This window comes from Callithrix jacchus, chromosome 16 (genome assembly GCF_049354715.1).
Source record: "Callithrix jacchus isolate 240 chromosome 16, calJac240_pri, whole genome shotgun sequence".
Classification (NCBI taxonomy): domain Eukaryota; kingdom Metazoa; phylum Chordata; class Mammalia; order Primates; family Cebidae; genus Callithrix; species Callithrix jacchus.
This window is the reverse complement of record NC_133517.1, coordinates 69,674,177-69,684,530: the sequence shown is the minus strand read 5'-3', so window position 1 is coordinate 69,684,530 and position 10,354 is coordinate 69,674,177.

Genomic DNA, 10,354 nt, shown 5'->3' with positions numbered 1-10,354 from the left:
GTGCCACCATGCCTGGTTAATTGTTTGTAGAGATAGATGGGGTTTCACCATGTTGCCCAGGCTGGTCTTGAACTCCTGAGCTATAGCGATCTGCCTGCCTTAGCCTCCCAGAGTGCTGGGACTACAGGTGTGAGCCACTGCCCCCAGCCAGAATACTGCTAATCTCAATGTCAACAAGGCAGCTACCATTTTTGAGTGCCTGGGATGTCATTTAACCTTCAGGACAGCTCTAAAAGACATCTATAGTTGTTGCCATTTTCTACAGATTGAGAAAATGAGGCTCAGTTAAGTGAAGGAATTCCAAGGCACCACACCCAGTCAAGGGCAGTGACAGAACTCCAATTCTGGCTTATAGGGAATTCACTGGACTGCCAAGGCTTACGCTAACCCATTTTTCCTCCTGTGCACCACCATTGCTTCATTCTCTGCCCTCGTTTTCTCACCAAAACCAAAGTCTACTTTACAAGCACAGATATTACTAACTTGTCTTATTAAACTTTCCAGAAGAGAGAGAGATAGAATATGTGCTTTAGCAAGCCCCTTGGGGGCAATGATTTGTCCATTTTTTTTGTATCCATTGCTTTGATACACATGATGCCTTAGCATTCTGCCCCAGGAAAATGGCAAAAGTAAGAGGTAACCTCTCATTCCTCATTTCCCTAAGGAAACTTGCCCTGGTCATCACCAGCAGCAGAGAAATAGAAAGCACCTGGCACCAGGCTTGACTGGAACAGTGGTTGGGCAGAGGCAGCCGAGGGTATGCAAACAAAAGATTTCTAGTGCTGAATCTCATGTCTACTACTCACTGTGTGAGTTTAAGCCAGTCCCACAATACCTCAGTTTTCCCCATCTGCTAAATGGAATTTTAACCTCCACCTTCTAGGATTACTATGGAGATTTAAGGAGGGAGTGCAGTGGGGCTTTCTAACTGTTTTAACTCACTGAGATCCATTTCCCGTATTGTGCAATTGCATACACACAGAGAAAGAAAGGATTCATAAAAGAATACCTCACCTGCAATACACTTTGATATTTTTCTGTGCTGGGCCATTTTGTGAAATTGCTCATTATAATTTATTAAATTCATTTCTTTTTTTTACTATTTTTGAATGTTTACACATGTCGGGGGTTCAAGTGAGAATTTCTTACATGTATACGTCACCTAGTTGTCAAGTCTGGCATTAAATGTTTTCATTATCCAAACAGTTAACATTGTTAAATTGATTTCATCATCCACTGAGGGGCCATCCCTTGCCATTTGAAAGCTCTGACAATATGAGTTTCTCCCTAGCCCAGTTGCTGTTCCATTCTTCCCTTCCTTCTTCATTCAGTTCAGATGGGATTTTCCTCTAGAGGGATTATAAACATGTAAGGAACACGCCTGTAGGGGGTGCTGTTCCACACTGTTGTTTAAGTGTGGTTTGGTTTTTATTTTGTTGCATTTGCCTTTTGGTCAACGAGGCCAATTCTTCTCATCTGTACTGGCTCCCATCCTCGTCACCCTTTCTCCAACAATGTCGGGTCCCAGCTTGTCAACAAGGACATGTGAAGAGAGCCCTACGTGTCGATGGAACCGAAGCAAGGGCAATACTTCTCTCTATATATTGACTAAAACTGGGTTTAGGTTAGGTGTGCCTTCAGCTCGGAAGCTCACTCTAATAGCATTCCTTCGCTAAGCATTTACAGAGTGCCTACCACGTGCCAGGCACTGTTCTGGGCTCTGGAGACCATGTACTCTGTGAATGGCACCTTGAGGCTGTGCCATATGGAGATTTTTTTGATGGGTAAGAACATGAGTAACACATAATCCATACTGACCCCAGAAGCTTGTGCTCAAGGAATCAGACATTAAAAAGCACAAAAGCTATAAAAGTTGAATTTTTTTTTCAGATGGAGTCTCTCTCTCTCTCTCTCTCACCTGGGCTGGAGTGCAGTGGTACTATCTCGGCTCATGGCAACCTCCGAGTCCCAGGTTCAAGCAATTCTCCTGTCTCAGCCTCCGAGTACCTGGGACCACAGGCATGCACCACCATGCCTGGCTAATTTTTGTCAATTTTAGTAGAGATGGGGTTTTGCCATGTTGGCCAGGCTGGTCTTGAACTCCTGATCTCAGATGATCTGCCTGCCTTGGCCTCCCAAAGTGATAGGATTACAGGCGTGAGCCACTGCATCTGGCCAAAACTTGAATTTGTGTTTGTTTGCACTTGTTTTTGAGCCAGGATCTCACTCTGTCACCCAGACTGGAGTGCAGTGGCATGATCTTGGCTCACCACAGCCTCGAGAGCCTGGGCTCAAGCGATCCTTCCCCTCCCCCCTCAGCTTTCCAAGTAGCTGGGATTACAGACATGCGGCACCACACCCGGCTAAATTTTTTTTTAATTTTTTTTTGTAGATATGGGGTTCTCAATATGTTGCTCAGGCTGGTCTCAAACTCCTGGGCACAAGCAATCTGCTAGCCTCGGCCTCCCAAAGTGCTGGGATTGCGGGTAATAGCCACCATGCCCAGCCAAACTTGTATTTTCTAACACAGAGAATGAGGGGGTGGTTAAAACTCTCAAGGGAAGGGGAAAGGATCAGGAAAAGTTTCTAGAGGAAGATGCTTGCACTGGATTCCTAAGATGTACGAGCAGAGACATCAGGCTGACAGCCTGAGGGCCGACGCTGCCCGTAGACACGCTTTACTTCTCCATATCATTGCTTTCCCAACACAGTGTTGTTGGCTGGAAATCTCCATCTTCTTCTTATAAAAAGTTGTCAACATTTTAAAACATGGATTTCCACCCTCCCTGAAAAACTGGAAGCATTGCCACCCATGGGCCCATATTTCAGAGTAACCACCGGAGCAGGCTCCAAATAGGAGCCGCCAGATCTACAGAGGCAGATGCTCTCCAGTTAGCCACAGTCTCCACCACTCCCTATTGTATTCCTCATTTACATTCTCTGTCAGCCCCCTGTAAGCATCCGAGTTGGCAACCCTTGATGTGTTAGTGGAAAATGTGGATCAGAAGTTAGAGACAGTTTTTAAACCTGGGTGTTGAGCTGCAATTTATGCTTTGAAAGAAAACAGTTTTTTCAATGTCTAGACCAGCTCACCAAGAAAAAAAAAAAAAAAAAGCTGTAAATTGCAGTAGAAGTTTTGTCTAGCCAGGAATAAAGGTGCTACCCTGTGCCCTGGGCTTCCAGGACCACACCCTGAGATCAGCTCCTGTGCAACGTATGAAATCAATGAAAGGGGGGAAATCCTAACACAATGTGTTGATTCGTATTAATTACGAACAATGCCTAATTCTGCCTCCCTGAACTTCCAGAATTTTGCTTTTTCTGAATACAGTGATCTGTAAAGTGGCATACACTTGGAATAGTAAGTAAGTCATGAAAGAGTTGGAGACAGGAAGGGGGTGGGTTTGGAATTAGTCTCCAAACATCAGATAATCTCTTTGTGATTCTAAACCTCAACTTGACAAGCTTGTATTAGTCCACAGTGTTTCATGCTTGATGAAGTGATAAAGGACATCAATTTCATGGAACTCACTATGAAACACCATGAACTACTGATACATTGAACTTAAAACAGCTCAATATATAATTTTCTGCTAAAGCGAGGACTCCGATTAACAATTGCTAACATTTGCTGAGTGTGGGACAGGCAGCAGGCTCCGTGTTAAGTGTATGATCTCATTTAATTCCTGGAACACCTTCAATAAGATAGATGCTACAATTATAGTAGTCCCATTTTACAGATGAGAAAAGTGAAATTCAGAAAGGTCATATGACTTGACAGATTTAGCAAGAGTAGGTCTCCAACCAAGCTGATTGAGCAACCTCTGCTTATACTCTAGATTCTTGTATAGCCAAAAAGTTACCAAGAAAGTCTGCCCATTGACTTAATTCTCTTACCCAGTGGAGAGTGAGCATACATTCATTCTCTCTAAAAGGACTGGGTGAGCATTCACTATGGGCCAGACTTGATTCCTGGCCTTGGGACTTTTATGTATTTATTTATTTTCAGGGGCTGGTAACATTCTATTTTTTTATTTATTTTTTTCTTTTTTTTCTAAATTGTACTTTAAATTCTGGGATACACGTGCAGAACGTGCAGGTTTGTGCCATGGTGGTTTGCTGCACCCATCAACCCGTCATGTACCTTAGGTATTTCTCCTAACACTATCCCTCCCCTTGTCTCCCCCCACCCCCAGAACATTTATAATCTCATGAAGAAGAGAAAAAGGTGCCCTTTCTCTGATAGCTAGAAAAGGCCTCAGTTAGTCTATTTTAGCCGGAGACCCCAGATTCCACCCTGAGAACAAACGTTTATGTTTCAGAACAGCTTAATTAGATGCTTTCCAGAACTTCTTCTGGCTCCATACTTTTATGATTCTGTAAGATAATCATGGAAAAAGGAAGTGTCCACAGAGAAAATGGGGCTTGAGCTTGGTCTGGGAGGAAAGGTAGTTCTTAGATAAATCAACAAGAGAAGAGACAGTAAGTCTGGGGAACTGCCTGAACCAAAGTGCTGAGGTGGAAACTTGTGTGTCACTCAGAGTGACTGTAAATAGATCTGTTTCTCTGAAGTGCAGAGTTGGTGAGAAATAGGGTAAGATAAGGTGGAGGCCAGATGCACGAGGGCTTGAAATTCCAAGCTCATAAGGGGAGAACCTCATTTTGGGCCATGAGGGGCAACTAAAGAATTTTAAATGAAAAGGAAAAGTAATCAGCGTGCAAGGTTAAATGAAGTGGGAGAGACCAGGAGCTATTAGCAATCTACTGCAAGACGATTCTAACAGCTACAGGGAGTGGGTGAAAAGGAAAGTGAGCCAATAAGGGAAGCAGAAGAACAAGCTGAATATGTGGGAATCTAATCAGGGGAGTGTGGCGTGAACCCAGGGATTCTCCACCACAGCACTGTTGACATTTGAGCCCCACTCTGTTCTGGGCGCTGTCCTGTGCAATGCAGGACATTTGGCAGTGTCCTTGACCTCGACCCACTAAAAACGCCAAGTAGTAAGGCCCCATCCCTTTGTGACAACCCATAATGTCTCCAGACATTGCCAGTTGCCTCTGGTTGAGAGCCCGTGATTTATGGAAATCAAAAGAATAATCCTTTCCAAAAGCCTGACAGCAAGCAGCAAAGTCCAAAAATGAAATGGGAATGAGGCCAATGGCTTTGGCGGAAGGGATCCCGAGATACCTTCAAGAAAGCACCTTCTATAATATGAAGTCCACGTAAAAGACGTTACTGAGGAAACAAACAATAACAAAATAAGGACCAGACATGGTGGCTCACACCTGCAATCCCAGAACTTTGGGAGGCCAAGGTGGGCAGATCAGGAGGTCAGGAGTTCGGGACCAGCCTGACCAAAATGGTGAAACCCCATCTCTACTTTTAAAACAATTATATATATATACACACACACACACACACACACAAATTAGCCGGGCATGGTGGTGCATGCCTGCAGTCCCAGCTACTCAGGAGACTGAGGCAGGAGAATCTCTTGAACTTGGGAAGAGGGGGTTGCAGTGAGCTGATATCACACCACAGCACTCCAGCCTGGGCGACTAAGTGAGACTCCGTCTCTAAAGAAAGAAAGAAAGAAATAAGCAACCAAGGGTGAGCTACTCTCGGAAAGTATAGATTTGAAAAGTAAGACAGGGGCCGGGCGCGGTGGCTCAAGCCTGTAATCCCAGCACTTTGGGAGGCCGAGGCGGGTGGATCATGAGGTCAAGAGATTGAGACCATCCTGGTCAACTTGGTGAAACCCTGTCTCTACTAAAAATACAAAAAAAATAGCTGGGCATGGTGGCGCATGCCTGTAATCCCAGCTACTCAGGAGGCTGAGGCAGGAGAATTGCCTGAACCCAGGAGGCGGAGGTTGCGGTGACCTGAGATCGTGCCTGGGTTGCATTCCAGCCTGGGTCACAAGAGCGAAACTCCAACTCAAAAAAAAGAAAAAAGGAAAGTAAGTCAGAACCCATAGTTTGGGATCGCTGCAGGTCCCTGAAAAAACAGGTTCCTATTCTACTGGCTTCCTATGAAGATCAAACTGTAAAAAGTAAACGTTTCTCTCCAAAGGTTTCCTTTGCAGTAACCCGTATGTCCAACCCCGTAAGGGTCCATTGTGGGGACACATGTCAACCAAAAGGACCGTAGCAAAGACAGGCCAGTGAGCCAAAGTGTGGAAGCTTTTGAGACTGGCTTGGGTTTGGTGCTTACAGAACAATAAACCAAGCCTTTGAAGAGGTTCGGTAAAGGAACCATTTGTCCACCCTAGTAGCTACAAAGTAAGGCAGGATTGCAGCAAAGAAAAAATAAAATAAAATAAGGCCACCCTGGAGATGTGACCAGAGTTTACTAGGTCCATCCTGAGACCTTCTAGGATCTGAGGTCTAGAAGACGTGAATAAGGAAACCTCAGGAACTCAATGTAACACAGGATAGGTAAGCTTTCAGGCCTTGCCTTAAAAACATCTACTCTTATTTTTGCTCAGCTGCTTTAATGAATGTTGTATACTAGAAGCCAGGAGGAGAAAGGCCACTAACCAAAAAAACCTGCATTCTTTAAAATACGCAGATTTTCTTCACCACCGTGTTTGTTATCATTCCTGTGAATCAGTGATGCCGAATTTCATTTTCTCATCTGCTGAAGGGCTGTCCTGTGTTCTGCTCATTGGAACACATGGTTGGCATTAAAATGCTTTCGAGGCCTTCTCTTCCTTTAACATTCCCTGGCTAGCTTGGTTTTTAATCTAACAGCCTTTCTTTCAAAGCGATCTTTCCACTGGAGATAGGTATTTATCATTCTCTTCCCTCACTTCACCTCTTCACAGGCCGCACATGACTTGAAGGAATCTTAAAAATAACAACTCAGCCACCCTGAGGGGCTCCAGTGTCACCCCCAAGTTTGCTAGCTTTTTCATCACCATGTCCAGTTTCTTTCCATATTATTAACTGCTCTTATCGCCAGAGGAGCAACTCAGTGGAAGATTTTTGAGAGGTGGAGAAAGAGATATTCAAAGAAGGTGTTGGGTGGGGGAAACCGGTGTGATTTGATACAAGTCTCACATTCTGAATCTCCCCTTTTGTGTCTCTGGGAAGAAAGGAGAAAGTTTGATCAAATTGCTCATTCTTTCTGCACTTTTTTCTTTTTTCCTAAGTATAAAAATGGCATGACTACTACTGTGAGACTACGTCATTGTGAGAATGAATGATTCCTTTTTTTGGACTGACTCTCGCTCTGTCACCCTGAGTAGCTGGGATTACAGGCACGTGCCACCACACCTGGCTAATTTTTGTATTTTTAGTAGAGACGGGGTTTTGCCATGTTGGTCAGGCTGGTCTGAATCTCCTGACCTGGTGATCCACCCACCTCTGCCTCCCAAAGTGTTGGCATTGCAGGCCGAGAATGAATGAGTCTTATTTGTACCATCTGATGGGAAAAAATATTTCCTTTAGCGACACACTACTCTCCTCCATGAGGCTGCCTTATCAGACTATTGACCTGGAGTCTCAACCCCAGCCCTCTAAGAGACCTGCTGTTTGTTTGTTTGTTTGTTTCTTTCTTTCTTTCTTTCTTTCTTTCTTTTTTAAAGAAGGGTTTTCACTATGTTGGTCAGGCTGGTCTTGAACTCCTGACCTCAGGTGATCAGCCCACCTTGGCCTCCAAAGTGCTTGGATTATAGGCATGAGCCACCACACCCGGCCTGACCTGCTTTTTCTTAGAAGCCCAACCCACTCACAGCAGCAGCTCCAAATAAGAGGGGGAGCCAACACAAAAGAGTGCCGCTAGAGCAACAAGCAAGGGGCATCAGTCAGAAGACACCCTCCATGGTCTTCCAAAAATAAATTGGAGGTGAGTGACTAAGGGTGTCCCTAAAACGTCTCCTTAAAAAATAAACTTCATCAACTACCTCTGACTGGTCAGGATTAAGAAACACTTTTGGGCCTGGTGTCATGGTTCATGCTATAACTCCATCTATTCAGGAGGCTGAGGCAGGAGGATCGCTCGAGGCCAGGAGTTGAAGACCATCGTGGGCAACACAGTGAGACCTCTACCAAAAATGTATCTCTATTTACAAAAAAAAAAAAAGAAGAAGAAGGAAGAGAAGAGGCTAGGTGTGGTGGCTCATGCCTTTGAAATCCCAGAACTTTGGAAGGCTGAGGCAGGGAAATCACTTAGGCTGAGGCAGGAGAATTGTTTGAGTCCAAGAGTCTGAGACCAGCCTAGGCAACACAGTGAGATCCCCATCTCTACAAAAAAACACAAACTTTATCCAAATGTGAGATGTGTGCCTGTAGACCCAGCTACTCGGGAGCCTCGAATAGGAAAATAACCTGAGCCCAGGGAGGTCAAGGCTGCAGTGACCTGCAGACTGTTCCACTGCGTTCAGCCTGGGCTACAGGGTGAGACCCTGTCTTTAAAAAATAAGGAAAGAAGAAACTCTCATTTCTTTTTTTTTTTTTTTTTTTTTTAAGAGATGACATGTCACCACATTGCCCAGGCTGTTGTTGAACTTCTGGCCTCAAACGATCCTCCCACCTGAGCCTCCTAAAGTGCTGGAACTACAAGCATAAGCCACCACACACAGCCCTTTCCTTTTCTATTTCTTAAAGGTTTTTTCCAATAAACATGTATCACTTTGGTAATCATATATGATACTAGTAATCTCAGCCATTTCTCAATCCAGCAAGTGTCTACTCTAGGTCAAGTATGTCTCAAAAAGTACCAAAGGAAAAAAAAAAAAGCAGTTATGTCCTTTAACCTGGCTAAGATCTGACTGATTTCTCTCATGTAAAAATAGAGACGGCGCCGTTACTTGAGGTAACGCCTTGGGTGATGTCACCAGCCTGGGGGAGAGTGAGGTTCAGTCCTAAACCCACCGGCATTTGTATCTGCCTGGGGCTCACATGCCCTACACTGGACTGGTATAATTTGAGAGTCAGATCTGAAGATCTGGTATATCTGTCAACTTTAGCAACTTTCAAAAACTACCACCAGGTGCAGTGGCTCACACCTGTAATCTCAACACTTTGGAAGGCTGAGGTGGGCAGATCATCTCAGGTCAGTAGTTGGAGACCAGCCTGACCAACATGGAGAAACCCTGTCTCTACTAAAAATACAAAATGAGCCTGGCATGGTGGCGCATGCCAGTAATCCCAGCTACTAGGGAGGCTGAGGTAGGAGAATCGCTTGAACCCAGGAGGCGGAGGTTGCGATGAGCTGAGATTGCGCCATTGCCCTCCAGCCTGGGCAACAAGCAAAAACAATTCCCAGAAAATCAACAATAACAACAACAACAACAACTACTACCCTATGAGGCCAAGTCAGACCTACTTCTGGTTTTGTGATTGTTGTTTGTTTGTTGTTGAGGGTTTTTCTTTTGGGCGGGGGGCGTGCGTGCCCTTGTGGAAAGCACTCATTTAGCTTCAGTTAGAGTAATGCCAAAAGTGCCAGATTCCTTGGAAATCACCCTACAAGGCTCTTCCAGGAAGGACCCTCCACTGCCAGAAGTCCTGAGGGCATCTAAGTAATCAGACACCTTTAGGCATCCTTTGCCCAGTAAAAATCTACTTGACCAGACACATGCCAGGTAAATTTTCACATTCACTTCAACCTTATTGCGTACTCATTTTAGAGTTAAAACTTTTGCCGGGCACAGTGGCTCATGCCTGTAATCCCAGCACTTTGGGAAACCAAGGCGGGCAGATCACGAGGTCAGGAGATCAAGACCATCCTGGCCAATATGGTGAAACCCTGTCTTTACTAAAAATACAAACATTAGATGGGCATGGTGGTACCTACCTGTAATCCCAGCTTCTCTGGAGGCTGAGGGAGGAGAATCCCTTGAACCAGGGAGTCAGAGGTTTCAGTGAGCCTAGATTGTACCACTGCACTCCAGCCTGGTGACAAAGTGAGACTCTGTCTCAAAAAAATGAAAGACTTTTAATAAAATGCGTGCTGGGCACAGTGGCTCACGCCTATAATCCCAACACTTTGGGAGGCTGAGGTGGGCGGATCACAAGGTCAAGTGTTCAAGACCAGCCTGGCCAATATGGTGAAACCCCATCTCTACTAAAAACACAAAAATTAGCCAGGAGTGGCGGTAAGCGCCTGTAATCCCAGCTCCTCAGGAGGCTGAGGCTGAGAATTGTTTGAACCCAGGAGACAGAGGTTGCAGTGAGCCGAGACTGTGCCACTGCACTCCAGCCTGGGTGACAGAGCAAGACTCCATCTCAAAAATAAATAAATAAATATAAAATGCTCCTATTCCAGGCTGGGCGCAGTGGCTCACGCCTATAATCCCAGCACTTTGGGAGGCCGAGGTGGGTGGATTACGAGGTCAAGAGATCAAAACCA